The sequence below is a fragment of the Lissotriton helveticus genome, chromosome 6 (assembly GCF_964261635.1).
Source record: "Lissotriton helveticus chromosome 6, aLisHel1.1, whole genome shotgun sequence".
NCBI lineage: Eukaryota > Metazoa > Chordata > Amphibia > Caudata > Salamandridae > Lissotriton > Lissotriton helveticus.
The window spans coordinates 368,380,410-368,404,111 of record NC_136067.1 but is presented as its reverse complement, the minus strand read 5'-3'; the positions used below and the strand labels follow the sequence as shown (position 1 = coordinate 368,404,111).

General features: G+C 46.8%; 1 long non-coding RNA gene across 1 annotated transcript in view; it reads left to right on the top strand.

The window, feature by feature from the left end:
- Positions 1-2,260: 2,260 nt before the first annotated feature.
- The window catches only part of LOC144762577 (uncharacterized), a 177,967-nt gene continuing 156,525 nt past the window's right edge, over positions 2,261-23,702 (top strand). Inside the window, exons 1-4 of the long non-coding RNA XR_013596110.1 lie at positions 2,261-2,326; positions 2,500-2,591; positions 3,003-3,077; positions 3,527-3,598. This is a non-coding gene — a long non-coding RNA (uncharacterized LOC144762577). The remainder of the gene's footprint in view (positions 2,327-2,499; positions 2,592-3,002; positions 3,078-3,526; positions 3,599-23,702) is intronic.

Below are 23,702 nucleotides of genomic sequence, written 5' to 3'. Positions count from 1 at the left end.
TAATAAAGGCAAATGAAAACAGAAAGGAAACAGAAAGATTAATTAAGCACACGCAAATACGGCGGAGGGGCGTGGATCAGCAAGGCAGGCACAACGAGGCTGCGGCAGCAGCGAGGCGAGGGGCACACACACAGCTGGTGGCCGTGCGGCGCGGGGGTGTCCGGAGAGCAGCATGGGTGCATCAGTTGCACCGTCAATTGCTAATATATATATGGCAGCTTTTGAAAATCGCTTCATATACAATGAGATAGCTCCCTTCTTTGAGTCCGTCTCCCATTGGTCCAGATACATTGATGACATCTTTTTTGTCTGGACCAATGGGAGGGACCAATTACTTGAGTTTTTGGAGTGGCTCAATGTCATTGACCAGAATCTTAAGTTTACTGCACATATTAACGCCGAGAAGGTAGAATTTTTAGACACTCTCATTTTTCATAGTGATGGTCGACTCAAACTAGATCTTTATGTTAAACCCACCGCAAGGAATACTCTGTTACACTTCACTAGTTTCCATCCGAGAAACCAAAAACAAAGTATTCAGTTTTCGCAACTTTTGTGAGTAAGGCGAAATTGCTCAGACCTCAAAGATTTTGACAGACAGGCAGCTATAATGAGTACTAAGTTCTTGAAACGTGGATATCCCCACCGACTTGTGCGGGATTCATACAAGAGAGCTAGATACTTTGACAGGGATAATCTACTCAAATCTGAAGCAATCAAAGACAATGCCCAACTTGTATGCGTCACCAGACATTCCACGTTAGATGCCAAAATTAAGCAAATAATAAATAGCAATTGGCACATTCTAAACAGTAATCCCACACAAAGTCTTAAAATACCAAAACCTTTATTCGCCCTTCGGCGGAACAGAAACATTAAAGACTATGTGGTATATTCTAGGTATACTGATAACAAAAAAAAATAAGATCTTCATGCAGAAATCAATAGATGGTGACGTACCCATCAGAGGAACTAAGAAATGCTCTTCCTGTAAATCTTGTAACACTATTTTGGAAGGAGAAATGTTCACTCACAATGGCCATACCACTAGGGCTCATGAAATGTGGAACTGCAAAACCGCAAATACTATCTATTTTATCCAATGCCCATATGCATTAGGATACGTAGGAGAGACCTCGCGATCTATACAAACCAGACTATCTGAACACCGTTCGGTCATTAGAACAAAAAAACTTTTAGCGCCAATGGTAAAACATTTTGTTGAAATGAATCATGGACCAGAAGATTTTTTATGGCGAATTCTTGAAAGAATTAGAATTCCAGAAAATAAAGGTGGCCAAAAAATCTGAAAAAAACGCGAAGTCTTTTGGATATTTATGCTTGACACTCACAGAAGGGGGTTAAATAGTGAAATCCCATGGGAGAATGCCATTATCTAATACCCATTCTATAATCAGCAATTTATATTGGAAAAAGTCACTATAGATATGACCCGCGATGTTCTCCTCACTGCATCTCTATTCCATCTTGAGTGCGATCATGTCATTGAATTTAGATACATATAGAGATTGGTTTGTTGATAATATTATAAATAATTGGTTTCTCCCTATTAGGCCTACCCTTGATTTCTATGGACATTAGTAATATAATAAATATACAATGCGCAGTATATTCAGCAAATAATAGATATTGGATAGTCAAGTCTTTTCATAAGACTTTTTGGAATTATCATTATGAATATGCATATATATCAGACTGCCGTATCAATTTCTATATGTATCATTAACATTAGTTACTCTAGAATATACATTGTATTGGTAAGTCTGACACGGTGGTGTGGACAATTTTTCAGATTATTATTAATAATCTAGCCGCTTCACTATTCATCGAATAGATTTGTTGGCATTATCCAGCTTTTGCTATGTGGCCAGGTTTAATATGTACCTTCAAAACTTTTTGCCGTATCCTAAGGCTAACGTGTATGATCAGATTAGCCTTCGTGAAGTTGTCACGAGTTTTTAAGTTTTCATCTGGTAACAGGTAAACATGGTAATTACAGTTTTGATATACATTGAATTGCTCGTTTTTCTGTGAGATTGAGATAGCCCAATATTTTGGTACAACGGGAAAGAGTCTCGACAACTATCGCGTCTTTTTTCATTCTGTACTTTATGGAGGTTTGGCGTTCTACTATGCCATCCCCCCGTAAGATTACTAGCCCGATCACATGGTAGGGCGTGAACACCCTTGGGGCCAATAAAAATGATCGACGCAACATGTTGTGTCCTTTGACCCCTCAACACCATCCACGTCAGACGCCGCTGACGGCTGGACCGGACTTTATCAGCTCTTCCACAGTATACAGGTTAGCAACGAACCAGCGAGTTGTATACATAAGTATCGGGCATTAATGCTCGACATTTGATCAAGTTGTAACTATATATAGTTAACATTTACAGTCTTGGCATCTACGTGCATGTAAATGAAACTGTATGCCATCCACATTAAATTGTTCCCTCTCCATGTTTATATATTTAGGCAAGACGATCAGTATAATCCTTCCTGACGTCAGCCATAGAAGTATCCTCTTCATAGTCACCATACCACAGCGTTGCCGTTGGTGCATTAATGTAGGTATTAGCTACACTCAGCAGGAGTTATCTATCTTTTTTCGAGTGTCTCAGTATGCGGTGCTCAGTTCGCTTCACCTATCGGGCGATATCATTAGATGGGTTTGAGGATTATCGCCATATCTCTAGCGTGTAACCATTCGATTGCAATGTCAGAGAATGTCCATCTTTAGCGAACTCAGCTTTCCTTAATTGGCAAGACACCACTCAGTTTATTAATTAACATTTTAGGGATCCTATGTAAGATTGTTGTGTACCATTTCAGAGTAAGGCCTCCATTACTACAGTATAAAACCCGTGAATTCCCTTTACTAGCCTCAGTGGCAGTCTGACAATAGCTGCAGTGTTTTACACTTCCACTAAATAAGCCAGTAAATACGCTGTTCTCTGTGCTTTTTTTGTTTGTAACAGCAATTGACACTATATTTTAACCAGACCGCAGAACGTGTACCACAAAGGAGGTATCATCACCTCAGGTTACTAAAGGTAATAGAATTGACAACATTGCATTTCCAATCTTTGCTAACACCTTAGTGCATCAATCAACCCTGTGATTATTGAGAAATGTATAAATTCCTGAATATCCACCCCCAGATATTATGCAAAAATAGCACTAAACTTCATGATATTTAGATTAAACGCATAAAATATAATCTAGGTTAGGAGCTTAAATTAAGCACTCTGTAGTTGATGAAATTAAAACTCTATAAAAAGATCCTTTGTATATTTTTCCAATAGAAAGAAGAAGGTCCACATTCAAGTCATTAAGGTGTTCTATTTAACAGTATCTATTTTCTAATCCCATTATCAGCCATAAGGGTTTTTTTAGTAAGTAAGTAAGTAAATAAATAAATAAACTTTTACTATGAGACATTATACTAGTTATAGTACATCCAACCACATCATGTATATCTTTTTTAATTATACTTTTTCAGAAATATCCTTATCCGAACAAAGAGAATAACATTATTCATCGAGCAGTTATGTGTCATTGGTCGAGCTTTTAAGTAAGTGTCTTTTAAAGCTTTATATGGTTTAAGTATAGGCATCAGTTTATAGGTTACAATTTTCCTTTCCTATATTCTGATTTGCGTATACACACATATAGTTTTTGGTGAGGTTTTGAGTACTAAAATACTAGATAATGTTTAAGAGTGCAACTATTTATTTGGGCTTGTGAATGTATAGAGTTAAAGTCAGAAACAATAATTGTAAATGTTTGATAATTCTGATGGTTTATGCTTGTAAATGTCCGAAAAAATATTAATATAATCTCATGTACTGTTAGAGTATTACTATGTTGTCTGTATGGGGATTGTGGATTATCATGGACTAAGATAATCAAAGGTTTCTTAGCCAGCTGTAAAATAAATGAATATGAGATATACATGGAATTCCAAATAGTGTTTTTTTAATCGTTGTTTTTGTAAAACCTATTTTTTGTAGGTTGTGGTAATTTCCTGAAGAAGGCGTGTGATACGCCGAAACATGTGTCAAAATTAATAATTACTACAAGAAGATCTAATTCTATATGTGCAATACTTGTATGATTTGTTTTTGATTTTTTAAACACTGTGGGGCAGATTTATGAGGCCCTTGCGCCACGTTTACGCCGCTGTTGCGTCACGCAAGGCGGCGTAAACGTGGCGCATCCCTACGAACGATTTACAACGTGACACATCTAGGCAGATGCGTCACGTTGTAAAGCCCTGCGCCGCTTGTGGGCGTTCCGGCGCAGGGGGGGCGTTCCGGGGCAGGTGCGCCTCGCAAAAGTGGCTGAGTGAAATCTATGAGATTTCACTCAGTCACTTTCAGGCCAATGCTGCGTCAAAAGCCTGCGCCTGCTTGAAGCAGGCGTAGGTCTTGACGCAGCATTGTTAAGATGGGCACCCCCGAGCCGTGCTGGAGCTGCGTCGCGCTTGCGACGCAACTCCAGCAATGCGCCACCTTTACGGCACAGATGCGTCACGCATCTGTGCCGTTTTTGCCCCATGGTGCGCCGCATCATAAATGCGGCGCACCATGGGTGGCGGAGCAGTGGCGCACTGTGGCGCATGTTAACTGGCGCATCCCTGGGGATGCGCCAGTTAACATAAATCTGCCCCTGTATGTATAATTTTATATATTGGACAAAGTAGAAATATATTACTTATGTCTTTTTAACCTTTAAGGATGCTTTGAATTTATTGTTGTTTTTTAACATTAGTAAGACATCTGTAGACACAATTGAATAAAAACTATAGAATTTTTAATATATTTTTTCTTTTTATTTCTGACTTACTCTTTTTATGTTGATACATGAATGATCTCGTAGTTGCCTAGGAATCGTTTTCCACATTTGTTATTCCCTGTCCTAGGAACTGAATCAAGTAATGTTCAGGGGGCCCTTGTTAATTTCCGATATCACATCATCTTCCACCAGCTCTCTGCATGCGAATATTCATCAAGTGTGTTTTCATTCTCTGCGCAGTGCAATATTAAACGCGCCTAAAGCCAGAGTTGGCCGCAGCTGCATATGTGTTATGTCTAGAACATGCGCAGATCAGACCTCACAACAACCACTGTGTTGAAGTAACCTTGAAGGCCTCGGCACTCACTGTTCAGACATAGCTTACCAAGCAAAGCTGATACAATAGCAAAACATATTATTCTTGTGTGAAGCAAAATATTCTACTAGGCTCAAAGCTCTAATAACAATATGTGCCGTGTGCAGAAGCAGTAGAAAGGTAAAATGGCGTTTAAACTTCTAATAAGCTCATGCTAACTTAACACAGTGTGAAGGCAAAGCCCATCTATATGACACCCTCCCTTGATCCGAGCACGGATAAGATAAGAGGCAAAATTTTGAATGCAGAGTTCAAGAATGACAGTCAGCCCAAATTTGCACAAGGTAAAAAAAGAAAAAGAAAACATTTTGTCTTTAAAAATCCACATAGACAAAAGGGAAATGCGAATCCAATAAATCGAGTCATTGGCCTTAGCAAAGCCAATAGGCCTGGGGCAGAGAAATTTATCTTTATAAGTGCTTGTGAAAAAAAAATGTTCGATGTCCAATAAATGAATTCATTTATAGGAGAGAGAAGCGATGACATATCTCATTCTAAAAATGAATATGCAAAATATGCAGCAACAGCCTCCAACAGGAAGTCACTGTTCTCATCCGAAAATAATTCAGCCATCCAATTCAACAATGGGAAAGAACAAACATGCTCTTCAATTACCGGAGCCTCTAGCACCATCAGAGGACAACTCGGTGGGTTCTCAATGAAGCTGGGTGCCAAGAAATCTTGCGCCGCTGAGAACACATTCCAACGACCCAGTATTCCATGCATCGCTGCAAAGGCCATAATCCCTCCGTCAGAACAAAGCAATACATGAGCAACTAAGGGGCTCATAAGCTGATTATAATCCACATCAGGAGACACCGTATTGCAGAGACACAAATCCAGGACCCAGTCGAAATCGCAACTCAGGCAATAAAAGACAGACTGGAAACATGTAAAATAGGAAAATCTAAATGATAATCCATAAGCTGCACTTAATGTTGCAAGAGGCAGCGTTCCATAGTACTCAAGCATTCGGGCCCAAAGCAGCCCCAGCAGAGACAGCTCGTCTTGTAACACAGAATGTGCATCCATTTTGAAACAAGCAAAACAGCAATAGCACTCCAGCAGCGAGAGCCAGTAGCAAGGGAAATACATGAGCAACTAAGGGGCTCATAAACTGATTATAATCCACATCAGGAGACACCGTATTGCAGAGACACAAATCCAGGGCCCAGTCGAAATCGCAACTCAGGCAATAAAAGACAGGCTGGAAACATGTAAAATAGGAAAATCGAAATGATAATCCATAAGCTGCACTTAATGTTGCAAGAGGCAGCATTCCATAGTACTCAAGCATTCGGGCCCAAAGCAGCCCCAGCAGAGACAGCTCGTCTTGTAACACAGGATGTGCATCCATTTTGAAACAAGCAAAACAGCAATAGCACTCCAGCAGCGAGAGCCAGTAGTAAGAGAAATCCACCAAACAGGCTGGAAAAAATAGAATGGAAGAAAACCAGAAAGACCGAATGTCGTTTGAAATGAAGTCACAAGGCCACTGCTTACTACTTTAAAAAAAGTGAGCCAGTCCGATGTGGAGGATGCATTGAAGATAGTGTGAATTCATTCACCGAAATGCAAAGGCAGATCAGTATTTAATAAGGCATGCACCTCTGTGCGAGTGTTAGCCACGTGAAGGAAAAATGTTTCACGAGCAGATGTGAGGGCAACTTCTTTTTGGGACAATAGAGCTCTTATGCGACTCATCTTATTGAACTCTGCTTTCAAGGTCGGAATCTTGGGCCAGATGGAAACATCACGGGGCAGATTTATGAAGGCCTTGCGCAACGTTTACGCCGCTGTTGCGTCACGCAAGGCGGCGTAAACGTGGTGCATCCCTACGAACGATTTACAACGTGACGCATCTAGGCAGATGCGTCACGTTGTAAAGCCCTGAGCCGCTTGTGGGCGTTCCGGCGCAGGGTGGGCATTCCGGGGCAGGTGCGCCTCGCAAAAGTGGCTGAGTGAAATCTATAAGATTTCACTCAGTCACTTTCAGGCCAATGCTGCGTCAAAAGCCTGCGCCTGCTTGAAGCAGGCGTAGGTCTTGATGCAGCATTGGTCAGATAGGGCACCCCCGAGCCTTGCTGGAGCTGCGTCGCGCTTGCGACGCAACTCCAGCAATGCGCCGCCTTTACGGCACAGATGCGTCACGCATCTGTGCCGTTTTTGCCCCATGGTGCGCTGCATTGTAAATGCGGCGCACCATGGGTGGCGGAGCTGTGGCGCAATGTGGCGCACATTAACTGGCGCATCCCTGGGGATGCGCCAGTTAACATAAATCTGCCCCCAAGTTTCCCATGCGGGGGTGGATACATTACATTTTTACAGCAAACCACACGCTCACTGACGGTAACGACATAAGCAATTCCTTTTATTAACCCACAGCAATCCTCATTGTTTAATAGTAAATAACTCCCCTTTGCCAGTAATGTGAATGTGGGAACGATAGCAGGCACGGAGGTACCTTTCAAAATACAGGTTAAATTTGGCTCGTTCTGATTACAGGAGCCGTGTAATTGGATATGTCTACATAATGAGTGATCCAGTGTTTCAGTGCATTCTTCACCATTCAAATAAACTTCTTTGCCCTCCCTAAGGCATCTATAGGTAAAAGGAAGCGACCAGGCTTCATGGAGATAAGAACTTCCAAGAGGCTCGTATCTACCAATGGCAAAGTACTTCATACAGCTCTTGAACTCGAACAGGGGAAACGGGAGAGTTATCAATCCGTGGATAAGCCACGTTGCAGTAGTAGCCTTTGCCACAGAAAACAGTAAAGACTCCAACCTCTCAATGAGTAACATGGAAAAAGAGGCATCCTTCATTGAAAGTAAACGCTGCTTGTCAGTCAAATTAAACGGGGCAAACAGGGAAGAGGTATTCATGTAATGCCATGGCACTTTTCCTGCCTTAAGCGTCTGCAGGGTCCAAGCAAACTGCATAATAGAATGCAATTGATTTTGACCATGGTACAATACAGACACTTCATCTGGCACAATATCAACAACAGATTACACAATATTATCAAGCGTGTAAATGTGAGAAGAAAGCGTGTTAATGCTATCATCTACAACTGCTAGCACTTTTTCTAAATTAGCTTGATCTATAGCCCTAAGGCGGGTAGCCGCCTCAATCTGGGATGTTTTCCAGAATTCGTTATAAACAGCATATATCCACCTTTTAGATTTACCTTTAGCCGGGCCTTTTATGAAATCATTCAGATCAACATCGTCGGTCAGTTTAGATAAATGCTGTTTAACTGACGCCAAGGTAGAATGTTTGAGCCAATTCTGACATAATTTGCCTACCGAATATGTAGTCAGTCAGTCAGTCAGTCAATCTTTATTCGGGTACCACAGTACCCATAAAAGCACAATATAAAATACATTACATACATGTGTGTTAAAATTTAGCCGGTCAAATAGTCTAAATACATTCATTATACAGATCATAAATGACTTAGTACAAAATTTAGGGTCATCACAGTACAAAACTATTTACATTACTCTCAGTCTTCAGCCATGGATCTACGTGCCCTTACAGCCGTTTTTAGAAAAGTGCAAGTGCGAAAAATAAGGTCCTCATCATCTAGAGTTAACATAGAGTCAAATGCTGCCTCTAAGCTAATCGGTCTTCTCTTAATAAAATACGAGCATAAAAACTGTTTAAAATATTGGATATAAAATTTGCAGGAGAATATAAAGTGCTTTACAGTTTGTTCACTCCTCCCATCACACGGGCACGGGATCAAGTTTAGATTAGGACTTTAACCAAGTGGGAAGGAGAATGCAAAACTGATTGTGCCAGCCCTTAAACGGAACAGTAAACTTGTCTCCCAGCAGGTCATTTGTAGTAACAAATAGATGTGGAGTGGATACCTATAATGTTCAATGGCCATATAGTTGTGCACAGTAATTTTACTGACCTCTGCTGCCTCACATTCGGTCTTATATAAGGAATACAGAGCATTCTGCATATCCTTTTTAGCGACTAGAGCAGCAAGTGAAGGGTCCCAAAAATGCTTTCCATATTTATACTGCGCAAACTACTCAGCACTCCACCCAACCACGGGATATCTAGGCCCCTAGCACAACCTAAACAATCCTTAATGATTGACTGGGTCAGGGTGGCTGCTTCATTCTTCCATACAGCAATCCACATAAGTGCTGGGCGGGCCCTGATGAAATCAGTGATAAAATTAATATTGAGCTCTTTATGAGATATGTAATGGGAGGTTGAAATAGGAATATTCAGTATTTTTCTACAGAATCTATTCTCCTCCTGCTTTATACCAGAGCAGCTGACTGTCCCCCATATCTCAGCGCCATAGGTCGCTACCGGGGTACACTGAAGTTTATAAATCCTTTAAACAGCTAATACTGCACCCATCGTCTTGGGGCGCGGGATGCTTAGAATCGAGTTATAGGCCTTTGAGAACTTGCTCCTGGCGTGAGCTAAATGCTCACTCCAGGAGCTGTACGCAGCAAAGGCCAAACCCAAATATACAAAGGATTTTACCGCCATCATCTTCTGGCCATCTATTGCAATCAGGCGTATAGCCCGTTTGCCTGGACCACTGCTCATTAAAAAAGATTTTTTTTAGTTGACTTGTAAATCTAAATTTTTCATAAAAATATTAAAATCTTCGACAAGGAGGCGTAATGAGTTTGATGTGCGCCCTATTAAAACTGCGTCATCGGCGTAGAGCAACGCAGGAATGGGTACCTTGTTAATATATGGGACGTCTTGGGTGGCCAGTTTCAGGGAGGCATTCAGGTCATTGATGTATATAATAAAAAGCAGGGGAGCCAGAACACTACCTTGTCTGACCCCCCCCTGCCAATATTAATGAATCCTGAAACCTCACCTCCCACCCCCATTCTTACATGGGCCTTAAGATCTCTGTGCAGATAAGCCAGAAAGTTGACCAGGGTTTCATCCAGACCCTTGGATAAAAGGATTGCCCACCGCTTAGACCTATTAACTAGATCAAAAGCTGTGGACAAATCCATGAAGGCCATATAGACCGGGATTTCTTGGCAATGGCATATTTAATAATAATTAAATTCAAGTTAAGGCATTGCTCCCTTGTTCTCACCTTACTCCTGAACCCCAGCGGACAAGGGTCCAAGATGTTAGTTTCCTCTGCCCAATCTAAATTTTTATTAAAAAGAACTCTACCTAAAATTTTAAGGGTGTTATCTATTAGGGAGATAGGTCGATAGTTACACGGTAGTGATCTATCGCCTTTTCTGAAGATCGGTACTATTACACTTCTGGCCCATGTTTCTGGAATCTTTGCCAGGGTCAAATTGTTAAAAATATTCAGAAGTAGAGGGGCCCAAAACGCCGGGTTCCATTTAATTAGGTCTATTGGCAGCCCATCAGGGCCAGGCGCTTTATTGCCTAGACCAGAGTTCTTCAATCTGTGGGGGGCGCCATACCGTCCCAGGGGGGGGGCGCGCATCACTCTCTAAAATGCTTCCTTTGTTTAACTTGTAATGTCCTATGATCGCAAGTTGTCACCCATTTAAAATGGGGGTTGTTGATAGGAATACTATGGAGCAGCAGCAGCTAATCAGCAGGTTGCAGATTGCAGGAAGTGCCGTGAAATATGCGTGCCTAAAGTTCCTGCATTCCGCTGCTTGCTGCCTTTTCTTCTTCGATTCCTGACGTCGCCTGGCTATGAAGGACTTTTCTGGAATAAAATCTACATGGAGATAAGAGGGCTTTATGGAAGAGTGGTGGGGGCGGGATGGCCAGGGGTTCGGCAGTAATGAAGGGTTGGAGGGAGGGGGGAGGGTTAATCGATGGGGCATGACGTGCTCCTTTTCTAATTCTAATCGTCCTAAAGCAGTGTAATCATCTTCCAGATCTTAGACTGGCAAAGTTACGTAGAAAATCGTCAGACATGTGGCCACAAGCAGAGCAATTACGGCACTGAATGTACAACCATAATAATTTCAAACACCAGAAATGTGTCACTGATATACATTTCGGTATGTTGCCTTTGCATAGTAACCTGCAATGAGACACGAGCTTTAGAGATCTTTTTTTTATGGAAAACATAAAAAAACAGCAACAACTTATCACTGTCTGAGCACAGCAGAACAATTTGTCGACAGCATGTAGGAAGAATTTTACAAATTTATAATAAAAGACATTGCAGGAGGTGCCTCTGTCGTTCTCTAAGCACAGCAAACATTGATTCTGATAAAACTACAAAAGTCACAAAGGAGAAATAACCTTCCAGAACAGAGCCCTTGCTCAAACTGCCCGAACAATCTCTTTTCCAATGAGCTAGGTAATTCCTTAATGCTTTAGCTGCAGTGGGAGGCAAGGAGTCTCCTTTGGTAAAACCAAAAGTGAACGAATAGACAGTCCACTGTGGACTGTCTGTTCCTTCCTGTTTAGTTTCATAGCAGAGAAGACTCCTTGCCTCTCAATAGTGGGGTGAATCATTTCAGCCCAAGGAATTTAACCCCCTCCTGTTCCTAGAAAGGTGACCACGTTTCTGTTAAAATTACACAGGCAGGGGGCGTGGCCAAGATGGCGGCTCGGTAGGATGTGTTCCGTGGAGGCTCCCCGTGCCCGATCCCCCGACCGGGCTTCCGAGCGGACCTACTCCCTGCTGAGCCCGCCACTGACTGCAGAAGGCGACCGGAACACCGGCTGGGCAGCCGGGGCCCGCGGCACGACTCAGAGGCAGAGAGGGGCGCCGCGGAGCGAAGGCGATACCCGCGGCGGCCTAGAGGCGCGAAAGCCGCGATCCCAGCTCCGGCGAAGTAAGGAACAGGTGGGCCTCGCACAGCGCCTTCAGGGCCGGCGCTACTGCATCGGGGGTTCCGGCAGCGGTCGCAGAGGTCTGGGAGCGGCGCCTGCTCGCACCGGACTGCGGGCCCGACGGAGGCGACACGGATAGAGGAGCGCCTGGTCAACTTGACTCCACGCAAGGCCCCGGCTTGGGCCTAGTCCTGGGTGGAGCGGCCGGAACCAGCCGGACGGCCTGGGCCCCACAGAGACCCGCAGGCGGTGGTGCGGACAGCGAGGTGAGGACACAGGTCACAGCTGATCGGAGGCGCGTGTCTCCAGAGGGGAGGAGAGAGTAGGAGCCCCGCGCTTCGCCCGGAGGTCGGCGCAATTGCACTGTGGACTCCAGGGCAGGAGCGGAGGTCCCTGGGCGTCCGGCCTCACGCACGCCCCAGGCTTGGGCCTAGCCGCCGGAGGTGGGACCGATACTGGTGGCGGGGAAGAGTTCGGGTGGCGGCGAACAGGGGGGGTGGCTCTGGGAGCGGACCCACGAGCCCCCAGGACCCAACAACACTGGGTGACATTGCGGGGCCCTAAAAACTTTGCACCAGCACGCATAACGGCGCCACGAGGCCCTGCACTGTATGGCCGCCTGAGAGAGCAGGGGCACCCCAAAGTGGAGAAGAGTGGTCAAGGGTCGCAGGACGAGCCTGGAGGGGAGTCCCAGGCCGCAGAACAGGACGGAGCGAGCGGCCCCGACGACACACGCGCTGTCCCGGCACCCCGCTGCCCACAAAGTCCGAGCGCCAGGAGCGAAGGTCAGGAGGAGCCGCGGACTCCGCAGAGCTTGTGAGGGGACCTGGGAGTGTCCACGATAGTCTGACGGGCCACGGAGCTGTCTAAGGAAGGGCCCAGCGAGCGGCGGAGGCCCGCAGGAGTGGCGGCTTGGGAGGCGCAACAAAGGCCACCAGTGTTGGGCGACCTTGAGGGCCATTATCGGGAAACCATAGCCCCCGGGGCGCAGTGAAACGGGCGGCAGTGAGACGACCCACGCCGGCATTTCCCAGGATCCGGAGCCCTGAGGTACACGGCCTCCGTGAAGTCGCGACACCGGGCGGACACACGACACCCCTTTCCCCCGGTGTGCGCACATCGCGGACTACCTACGGACCAGTCAGGGGCAGCACCTCGACTGGGGTCTCAGGCCGGCAACGGGGTGAGAAATGGCGTCCACCAGTCGCAAAGGGAACCGCACCATCTCTGAGATGCTGGCCAAAGGGACTCCTAAGGTCGACAAAAGCCCGGACAAGCCAGCTCAAGCACCCCCCCCCTAAGGGTAAAGACCACACGGAAGGCGAGGCCCCGGCGACCAAAGCATTCATGGAAGCCCTCTTCACCTCTCTTAAAGAAGACATCCAAACCTTCCGGCAAGAAATGGCAGGGGAATATAAAGAACTCTGACGCGATGTCGATGATCTAGGGGAAAGAGTGGCCGCAAACGAGCTTTCGGGACAAGCCAGGAGCGAGGAGATAGAGCTCCTACGACAAGAAATCGTTAGACTCAATGACCAACAAATGGACCTTCAATCTCATACGGAGGACCTGGAAAACCGCTCAAGGCGCAACAACATTCGCGTCCGAAATGTGCCACCCAAGGCGGAGGGAGACGACATGGCGGGATACCTACAGATATTATTCCGGACGGTGCTTGATGAAGATGATGACTTTGTGATCCGTATTTATAGAGCACACCGAGTGAGCCCAGCTCGCCGGACTCAGGGCCCCCCTCCGGACATCTTGGCCTTCCTGCCGGACTACCCCCTGAAGGAACGCATACTGAAGGCAGCACGTCTCAAACAGCCCCTTCGCTTTCAAGGCCACGCAGTGGAATTGTTCCAGGATCTGTCGGCAATCACCCTACAGAAAAGGAGGTCATTCAAGGTTGCCACCACCTTCCTTCGCAAAGAGGGGGTCCCCTACTCCTGGGGACACCCGTTTCGTCTAATCTTCAAGTGGAATGGAGCCCTACACCAGCTGCGTTCCTTGAGCGACACTTGCACCTTACTGGGCATCCAGCATGAAGAGACTCAACCGGACGACAACGACGAAGGGCGATCGTCTGGGACTGCGTCCGGATTCCCTCGAGCGGCTGGCGACGGCTGGCAAAAGGTGCAATGGGGCAGGCCTCACAAGAAAAACCTCAAGCCGAATCCAGAAACAATGGCACAGGAACAGGCCGCAGCGATCCAAGAGGTCTCCAAGGACACTGGTGCCGGCTCCTGAGAAGACTGCAGCGACGGTCGACATCAGCTAAGTTGTGGCACCTGGTCGGGGTCGGGACGGGGGGCCTTGAGCCGCCGCTACCACACACCCATACATTGACTCATTCACCACAGGCCTGGACAGACATTTTATAGGCCTGGGACAATGTTTGCCAGTTGAGGTATCGGGTTTGAACTGGGGGGGGGGGGTTGGGGAGGGAAAGGGGTTGGGGGATGGGGGGGAATGTTCTGGGGTTTTGTCCGGGGGTGTCCCGTTAGCTCTGACACAGAGACTTGGTGGGGTGGGGTTTCCTCCACTGGAACGCGGGCGGGGAGCGGGGATTTTCACACACTCACATGGCTGAAGAGACCCTACAGATTCTCACCCTTAATGTTGAAGGGCTGAACAACCCGATTAAGAGGAGAGCGGTGCTCTCATATCTGGAACACTCTGGGGCGGCAGTGTGCCTCCTACTCGAGACACACTTGTTGGCTAAAGACTGGCATCGCATGAGATCCAGGGCATTCCGGAATCAGCTCTACTCCTCCACCACGGAGAAAAAAGCGGAAGTGGCCCTGCTATTTGCTAAACACTTTCGGGGCAGGGTGGGGGACAAGATAGCGGAGATTAAGGGTAGGCTCCTGGCCCACACGATACACATTGGGAACTTATCACTCACGGTGGGGTCCATTTATGCTCCTAACACAAAACAAGAGGCGTTTCTGACTGGGGCACTCTCAGAAGTTCTAAGCACTAGCTCAAGGCACATACTGGTCGGAGGGGGCATCAGTTTGGTCATGGATAACAAACAGGACAGGTCAGGTCGCAGGTTTGGCGATTCTGGGGCAATATCCAACGAAGGGAAGCGGTGGCTCGCAGATCGGGGATTCCTAGACACCTGGAGGGAGACCCACCACACTGCCCCAGGGTACACCTTTGACTCCCATGTGCACCACACATATGCTAGACTTGACCATATCCTCAGCTCCACTGACCTGGCCCCCATGACAAGGGATGTCGAGGTGGCCCCAGCGGCCCTTTCGGACCATGACGCAGTGGTACTGCGCCTGCAGGTACCTAGACTACGTACACATAGAGGCGGTTGGCGCCTTCGCGAAACCTTATTTTCCCGCAAGGGAGTCATCGAGCAGATTAGCCAGAGCATCAAAGACTACCTGACCCAGAACGATACCGGAGAGGTGGTGCAGACGGCGGTCTGGGGAGCGCTCAAAGCGGTAATTAGGGGGGAACTGATTGCAATTTCAGCAGCAGAAAACAGGGAACGGAAAGAAAGACGCCAGGAGTTAGTGGCGCAGGTGTTAGAATTGGAACAAGCACGTAGTCGTACTGGGGCACCTAGGATTTGGCGCAAACTCAAAGCGGCCAGGGCACAGCTGGCTAGCCTGGATCTTGACCGGGCGGAATACGCCGCACTACGCCTTAAACATACGTATTATGTGGGGGGGAAACAGGATGGGTCGTTTACTTGCCAATAAGCTCAAAGCGAAAACCATCCGGGCCAGAATCCCACTCAAATGTGAGGAAGAAGGCCGAGAGTTGCGGGAGGACGATCATATAGCTGAAGCATTTAAGACATTTTATGCTACGCTGTATGCAGCGGACCCTACTGCGTCTGCGGACGCGGGTGCGGCATACCTGGAGGGAGCCAATGTGACGGCCCTCAACGAGGCGAACGCCCTAGCATTGGACGCCCCTATACGCTTAGACGAGGTGATCTCCGCTATAGCGCGCCTCAGGCCGCTCAAGGCGCCCGGCCCAGATGGATTCTCAGCGGGCTTCTATAAGTCCTTCTGCCCCCTGGTGGCCCCGGTATTAACGAAACTGTTCAACTCCTTCCAGGGACCGGGATCGATCCCTCCGGAGATGCTGGAGGCGGCCATTATCGTTCTTCCAAAGCCAGGCAAAGATAAGACCAATTGCGCGGCGTACAGGCCGATCTCCCTCTTAAACAAGGCTGGGCCCGTGTCTTCCCGGCATAATAGAGCCGGATCAGGCGGGCTTCGTCCCCACTCGCCAAAGCGCAGACAACACCAAGCGCCTGTTGCACTTGATCGACAAAGCGTGTTTTAATGCCTCAGACGCGGCCCTTCTCTCAGTCGACGCTGAGAAAGCGTTCGACCGGGTTGACTGGATCCACCTCGACCGGACGCTGGGGAGGTTTGGACTGGGCGAGCGGTTCAGGGCGTGGGTGGCGAGTTGCTACACCTCCCCTCACGCAACAGTCAAGGTCAACGGAACAAGCTCCAAAACATTCGCTATACGCCGCGGCATGAGGCAGGGCTGCCCGCTGTCGCTCCTACAGTTCGCTCTATATATAGAACCTTTTGCCCAGCGCGTGAGGGACAATCGGGCCATCACGGGTATCAAGTTCGGGGGCGAGGAACACACGATAAGCTTATACGCAGACATCTTGGTAGCTGTAGAGAACCCAAATGTCTCGATACCTGTGTTCCTGCAGGAGATGGCACGATTCGGGGAGGTGTCGGGCTTCAAAATGAATGTTAGCAAATCGGTCGTCCTCCCCTTGGGGTACAACGCCCGCCAGGCTAACAGGGGCTTGTTAAACCTGGGCAGGCTAACCACACGTACTGCACTTCCCTATCTGGGGATCGAACTAACACCTAATACGGCTCAAACAGTGGAGCTAAACTACACTAAACTACTCGCGAACATCCAAGAGGATATCCGGCGCTGGAAACAGCAACCGCTCTCGTGGCTAGGTCGGTTAGCCGCGGTCAAAATGTCCCTGCTGCCCAAAGTACTATACTTGTTTCAAACCATTCCCATCACCCCCCCAATTGGCATGATCAAAAAACTGCAGGACACCATACAACAGTATGTGTGGGCGAGCAAACGCCCTAGGATGCGGCGAGACCTGCTCACACGAGTTCCCACGGAGGGAGGGTTGGGGGTCCCCGACATACGGCAGTACTTCCAAGCTACGCAGATGCGATACCTTCTGGAGTGGGCCAGGCCGATGTCAGAGAAGCGTTGGCTATTCCAAGACAGGGCCATGGCCGGGATGCCACTCTGGAAGATTCCATTTTTAGCTCGCACGGACAGACCGGTGTATATTAAGAAGTCGCCCATAACCAAAACGCTCCTACAAGTGTGGGATGCGGTAGCAGTGACAAAAGATCTCACGTCCTTCCCTTCTCCAATGACGCCACTATTCGAAAACCCGGCGTTCCCTCCGGGATTGGCCCCTGGTTCTTTCCCACAGTGGAAACTGACCGAATGCAACTCCGCAGGTCACCTATTCGATACCCAAGGCTTTATGACACTGAGAGACATACAGGAGGGGTATTCAATCAACAAACCTCACAATTTTCAATATTTCCAGCTGAGACATTGGCTCACCAGTAAAGACGTCATACCGCACGTGGGCCATGCTCTCAAACCCTATGAGAAATGGCTTGTGGCCAAAACTTCGGATAAAAGGGCAATCACGGAGCTATATAAGTTGTTAACCCCTCCCCGACCAACGACTAAATCCGCAGGACAGCAGCGATGGGAGAGGGAACTGGGACGTGAGCTTTCCCTTAAGGAATGGCAAAACTTCTATTACCGGGCACATCACACGGCCCGTAACGTAGCCAGCCGGGAGGCGGCAGTCAAGGTGGCTTACTACTGGCACTTGAAGACAGAGCGCTTACACAAGAGCAACTCCTGTCGTGACCCCTTATGCTGGAGGGGCTGCGGCCACGTAGGGACCATGCTACATTTGCTATGGGACTGCCCGATGGTATTGGAATACTGGGTGGAGGTCCTTCGGGACGAGGACGAATGCTTCGAAACAGAAATCCCCCGCTTCCCAGCGTATGCAATCCTGGGCCTGCCCAACAAGCTCACCTTTCCGCTCAAATCCATTCGAGGTCGTCAAATGGGACTGGCAATAGGGGCAGCATCGCAACATATTCTATCACTTTGGGGTACCCCTAGGAAACCCACTCACACGGGGTGGCTCCACAGACTATGGTATACACTGGGTATGGAGCGGATACAAGCGTCCCTCACACAGACATCTGACATCTTCCGAGAAACATGGGCACCCTTGGTATCCCTACTGTCCAAAGAATTCCGAGAGCTCACCTGCCCGAAGTATCTTAAAGTCCTTCGACTAGCCGATGAATTCCATGGGCCATCGGGTGAGGGGACGTGAACGTTCAGTGAAGGTCACACTGGTACACCACGCACACACAAGGCTATACACACCGGACGGGGAGGGGAGGGAGGGTAGGGCTCAGTTCTAAGGACAGGGTAGTTGGGGTTAGGGAGGTTTCGTGGGAGGCAGGGTGTGGGGGGGGATTTGAAAGACAGTTGATCATCTAACGAGACTCACGCGGGTCTTCAGGGCACATTGCCCTGTATCTAGCTTTCTGATACATGCAGCGGACTTTGGGGCGGTACTGCACCAGGGCTATGTCTATCGGTTTACTGTATTGTTTTATCTGAATGCAACTGTCAATAAAAATGTATTTGATCAAAAATTACACAGGCAGAAGCACAACGTCCACAGGGCTAAAATGGCTTTGAGTGCCAAAAGAAAACGCCATGTGTGGTTTAAAGTACCAGCAAATTACTTGTCTTGACCCTAAATACAGTGTTAGAGATAAAGACGTTTGTATTCATTTTTAATGTTACTTTTCTGTCTTTGTTCCCTTTAATTATCAGTCAAGGATCATTCAGGCAGCCCTAGAACAAAATTAAAAGTGCTTTCTATTTATATTTGCTGTTCAGAGTATGCACAGATAAGTACTGAAAATATAGCTTCACTTGACTGCTTATTTGTGTACCGCCTGGGACATAAAAAAAATGAGCTGGCAAGCCTAATCGTAAAACTGAAAGTTTGTTGCAAGATCAGCACATTATTTATTTCCTCCACCCTCAATCCCTGGTTAATGCCATAATAGCAATAATTTAACTTGTATCTGAAACCCTTCACCGCTATCAATACCATGCTGAGTTACCTCAAGTGTCTGGGAATGCACCCAGCATTCAGACAACTCGCTCCTCATTCTTGCCCTTCACTTTCATGCTAACCCTGCACTCACAGTGATCACAATGCCCTCACATTGATTCCCATGCACTCACAGCATTTACCAGATCAACCTGCACTCACACTGATCACCCTGCACTCACAGCATTCACCAGCTCAACCTGCACTCACAGTGATCACTCTGCACTCACAATGCACTTGCGCTGTTCGCCTTGTACCTCACCCCGCAGTCACAAGAGCACACTACTCAACCTGCACTCATGTGTCACTTCACTCACCTGTCTCCCACACGGCTCAATCTGCAATTTCACTCAAGCAAGCCCATCACTAACCATACATTCATTCATCCCACTCTGCACTTAAATCCGCAACCAAATTCATATGATCACCTCACTCACCATGCAGTAACTCCTCTCACCTCACTCTCACACTGATGCTTCGCTCAATGTGCACTCACATGTTCACTTCTGCCACCCACACAGCACAGAGGGATAAGGTGCCTGCTACAAAGTCTGAGTAAACTATTAGCAGTGCTATAAAAAAAATGAAATGTTTGTCAGAAAGGTGCTATAGAGAATGAGGTGCACTGTTGGTGAGTGGTGGTGAGGGAAATCATGGAGGAGGAAATGGGAGAGGGGGTGCCAAAAATACTACTGCACTGTAAGCGACCAGTGCTATGGCCATCCCTGGCTGAGAGTGTTAGACACCCCCTGAAGTTTGGGTCTAGTTGCGCCCCTGTACACAAGTAAGGGCATGTCGTGCCCCATCAAGTTTTCGTCCTAAAGTACAAAAGTACACATTTACATGTACTGCAATCCAACCTTTCAGGTGGCTCCTTCATAGAGACAGCTCTGTTGTTTTTACCCTGATGGCCTGGAATAATTCCCAAACATATTCTTGTGAATACCGTTTTATCATTTCTTTTGAATGTGATTGATGTGGGAGAGTCTATTACTATTTGCAGAGAAATGTGTTTGTTTCAAGCAACAACCATAAAAAAGTTTTTTTAGATCAAAACGGGGCCTCCCAAATGAGAAATTGGAGGATTTCATAGATAGTATTTGCTGTAAATTTAGTGTATGTGGAGAACAGCCTGAGGATGGCAGTAGCACAAATCCATCTCTGTGGCGAAAAATAGGCACACCTTTCACATTAATGTTGGGGGTGTTAATATCAATATATGTCTTGTATAAAATAAAGCTTCCTAGTAAAAACAATTTGCACACATTTTATCTTGGAAAATTGTTTTTGGGCTGTGTAAAAAGCCTCTGTCATTTAACCACACCCACTCACAATCCTGCAGTTTACTAAACGCTCTTATTGTGTTGAACCTTATTTGCCGGATATGGGCTGGGATATGCGGATGGCAGTCGAATGTGTAGCGTACCAGGGTCCAGAAATTTCTGTCAGGTGGTGGGTGGGCCCGACATCTAAAAAAATTCCGCTGGGGGGGCTCAGCCTACAAAAGTTTGAAGACCTCTGGCCTAGACTTTGGTTAATAGCTTCAATTACTTCTGAAATGCTGATGTCTATAAGTATAGGATTACCAAAAATAGGGATTGGGTCAGATGGCAGTGGGGCACAGTAAATAGTTGCAAAGTGGTCGACCCAGGCCTCACTAGTTATATTGCAACTGATAGGCGTCAGTGAATGCCCCATGGTACGCACTTCCCTCACTGCCGCCCAAAAGATGTTAGCATTATTAAAATTTGCGGCGTCGGACAACTTGTCCCAGCGCTCCTTTAGGACTTCATTTTTTTTCTATTTTTGGTTACTACCTTATAATTGTTTCTGGCCTGCCTAACCATTATGGGGCATCTCGGGATAGTGGTTAGAGCCCTACGAAGGTTCCTGTTTGCTTTAGAGCAATCTTGATTAAACCAAATAGGGACAGGTGCTACCTTTTTGAGTGGTTTGGATATGAGGCTTTTGACAGTCAGACGTATCTTACCAAAGTCCTCAATTATCTGCTCAGGTGCTGAGACAAGAGAGAGTCAGGACTCAATCAGAGGCATGTTATTTTTTGCCAGGGCCTTAAAGACTTCTGCATTAGAAGACCCTTTCCAACATAATCTTAGATTATCTGTTTCGACTGATAAATTTGCCGCTACGCAATCGCTATGAGCGATAGTCCATCTGGTTGCATTTATTGTTACCTTAAAATCAGACAGTGTGACCGCAGCGAAAGTCACCAGTTTTTCGATTAGGGGGCATACAAGAACATAGTCTAATGTAGAGCCACTCCCCCTTCCTCTATATGTCGGAGGGTTAATCCTATGCGAACTTACAACTAAATCCATAACATTAGATAAGTTGTGCGAGTTAATGAGTCTTTTAAGTTCTCGGCCTCTGATATAAGAGGGTTGTGTGCAAGAAACTGTTTGCATATCAGTGCCTTGGCTTTGAAATTTGGCATTAAAATCACCACCTAATAAGATGCCTAAAGTATCTCCTTTTGCAGACTGATTCTCCAGATCAGAGATAAAATCAAATAACTTTAAAAAGCTTTTGTTAGGGACTGACTGGAAATCATTATTATAAAAATGTAATAGATAAAGTTGAATACCCCTTTTAAACAATACAGCTTGAAAATCTAAACTGTGCGTTGGGATTATTTCAAAAGTGCCTCCGGTTGTCACCTTGAATCCTATGAACAAACCCCCTGATGGCCTTACCTTCCTTGGTATTTGTGAAAGGACGCTATAGCAATGAAAACCCTCAATGTATACGTTTTCGGTAGCCCAAGTTTCTTGAAACATCAGGATGTCATGTTCCTTAACCAAATTTAACCATTCAATATTATCAAGTTTTGATCGAAGACCTGCCACGTTCCAACTAAGTATACTCAGACTTGTCCCATCATTCCTTGTTGCTGGGACTTTCTTCCCTTGGGGTAATGCCGTCAGTACTACTCTGGGTGGTGAAATACTAACAGCCTCAGAATTTAGGGGTATTGGTGGTCAGTCTTGTTGATCCAAACTTTGAAAAACATGAAAATTATTACACAGGGGTATAGGGGTTCCAGTGCCACTATTGGGGGCAGTACGGGGTTTGTAAAAGTAGCCCAGAGGAAGTGCGCTAATATCAGTATGAGGATTAAAGGTTGCATCGTTAATAGACAGAAGATGGCGAACCTGCTGGGGCCTTCTAAAATTTAAGACCACACAGTCCCCCTTGATATGTTTATTGGAGGGGCCTATCCACCCAACTCGTCTGGCCATAATTATATCATTCCTTCTGTTAGGATTAAAAAATTTTGCTTACAAAGCCAGTCCGCTGACTTTCTTTGCAGGTCGGGCCAAGACACCCTCTGTCCCCTTTTTAATGGGGGAACCTCACTTAGGACCAATACATATGGTGCAGAGTCCGGTGGGAGATGCAAGACATCCTGGTTATGACCAACACTTAACTCTCTGGTTACTTGGATTACATCTTTACTGCCATTGTTTGGCTCCAAGGGGGGCTTAGGCGGTATGCAGTTAGCCGCATTTTCTTTACGTGAGCTCCCTCTCTCCCCACAATTATTATTATTATTATTAATCGGGTTTTGTAAAAGCGCAAACAACCCGGAGGCCTCGTAGCGCTAAGTACCGTCATACTGAAAGGAAAGAGATTAAATGAACAGATGCGTTTTCAGAGCCTTCCGGAATTTTAGAAGGCTAGGTTCACTGCGAATGGAGGTGGGCAGGGAGTTCCATTCCTTCGCGGCATTCCAGGAGAAGGAGCGTCCGCCCCATCTTGTCCGTCTGACTTTACTAACCGTAGCCAGAAAAGCAGTGCTGGATCTTAGGGATCTGTGAGGAAGATAGGGTTTTGCCAAGGAACAGATCATAGTAGGGGCATTCTTCCACATAGCTTTGTGCATAAAGCAAAGAGATTTAAATAGCACTCTAGCCTTGACAGGGAGCCAGTGCAGTTTCCTCAGGGCGGTGGTGGCTGACTCTCGTTTGTTGAGGCCCAGCAGGAGGCGAGCTGCAGCATTCTGGATCACCTGTAATTTTTTGATTGTGAGTGCGGGGGCACCCAGATATAGCGAGTTCCCGTAATCCAGACGGGACAGGATAATGGCTTGAACCATTATTCTGCGGGCTTCAAAAGGAAGAAGAGGCAGCACTTTTCTCAACATGCGCATTAGCCCAAAGCATGTGGCAGAAAGAATGGTAGCCTGCTGCATAAAGCTAAGGTTAGAGTCCAGCCAAATGCCTAAGCTCTTTATGTGGCATTTCGGTTGGGGTGTGGGCCCCATGCAAGGTGGCCAATCTGACAGAGGGCTGGGAATGGTTGGGTTACCCAGCACCATGAGCTCAGTTTTCTCGCCATTTAATTTCAAATGTGAGGTGGCCATCCATTGAGCTACCGCTACCAAACAGTTACTTAGGTTGGACGGGGAAGGGTCTGCTTGATTCATGGATACAACTAACTGTGTATCATCGGCGTAGGTTATTATATCTATGCCGAAAGAGAGCACTATGT